Raw genomic sequence first — 1,481 nt, forward strand, 5'->3', positions numbered from 1 at the left:
ATCCAGTAATGCCAGCACCATTTGTTAAAGAGACTGTCTTTTCCCCAATTAACAGACTTTGGTCCTTTGTCAAATATCAGCTGCTCATAGGTGGATGAGCTTATATCTGGATTCTCAACTCTGTTCCATTGGTCTATGTATCTGTTGTTGTACCAGTACCAGACTATTTTGGCTACTGTGGAGGTGTAATAGATTCTAATATCAGGTAGTGTGAGACCTCCCACTTTGTTCTTCTTCTTCAGTAATGCTTTACTTATCTGGGGCCTCTTCCTTTTCCATATGAAGTTGGTGATTTGTTTCTCCATCTTATTAAAAAATGCTGGCGGTCGGTGTGATTCCGTCCTGCGTGGCTGTTTTTAGCAGCTGTAGTGGTTTCTCTCCGTCCTCTCTCCCATCTAAGTGCGTACCACCACCCCATGGAAGATTCGATGGACATGAACATGAGCCCCCTGAGGCCCCAAAACTATCTTTTCGGTTGTGAACTAAAGGCTGACAAAGATTATCACTTTAAGGTGGATAATGATGAAAATGAGCACCAGTTATCTTTAAGAATGGTTAGTTTAGGTGCTGGTGCAAAGGATGAATTGCACATTGTTGAAGCAGAGGCAATGAATTATGAAGGCAGCCCAATTAAAGCAACACTGGCAACAGCCAAAGGTATCCCTTGGGGGCTTTGAAATAACGCCTCCTGTGGTCTTATGGTTGAATTGTGGCTCAGGGCCTGTGCATATTAGTGGACAGCACTTAGTAGCTGTGGAGGAAGATGCAGAGTCAGATGATGAAGAGGATGAGGATGCGAAACTCTCAAGTATATCAGGAAAGCGATCTGCTCCTGCAAGTGGTAACAAGGTTCCACAGAAAAAAAGTAAAACTTGCTGCTGATGAAGACGATGACGATGATGATGATGACGATGATGATGATGATGAATTTGATGATGAAGAAACTGAAGAAAAAGTTCCAGTGAAGAAATCTGTATGACATACTCCAGTCAAAAATGCACAGAAATCAAACCAGAATGGAAAAGACTCAAAACCATCAACACCAAGGTCAAAAGGTCAAGAATCTTTCAAAAAACAGGAAAAAACTCCTAAAACACTGAAAGGAACTAGTTCTGTAGAAGACATTAAAGCAAAAATGCAAGCAAGTATAGAAAAAGGTGCTTCTCTTCCCAAAGTGGAAGCCAAATTCATCAATTACGTGAAGAATTGCTTCTGGATGACTGACCAGGAGGCTATTTAAGATCTCTGGCAGTGGAGGAAGTCTCTTTAAGAAAATAGTTTAAACTGTTTGTTAAAATTTTCCATCTTATTTCATTTCTGTTACAGTTGATATCTGGCTGTCCTTTTTATAATGCAGAGTGAGAACTTTCCCTACCATGTCTGATAAATGTTGTCCAGGTTCCTTTGCCAAGAATGTGTTGTCCAAAATGCCTGTTTAGTTTTTAAAGATGGAACTCCACCCTTTGCTTGGTTTTAAGTAT

At 40.5% G+C, this 1,481-nt stretch overlaps 1 pseudogene; it reads left to right on the top strand.

Annotated features, from left to right (window-relative positions):
- The first annotated feature begins 363 nt into the window (after positions 1 to 363).
- On the top strand, positions 364 to 1,449 carry LOC101348247 (nucleophosmin pseudogene; annotated as a pseudogene).
- Positions 1,450 to 1,481: the final 32 nt, after the last annotated feature.

Source organism: Trichechus manatus, unplaced genomic scaffold (genome assembly GCF_000243295.1).
Source record: "Trichechus manatus latirostris isolate Lorelei unplaced genomic scaffold, TriManLat1.0 scaffold02296, whole genome shotgun sequence".
NCBI lineage: Eukaryota > Metazoa > Chordata > Mammalia > Sirenia > Trichechidae > Trichechus > Trichechus manatus.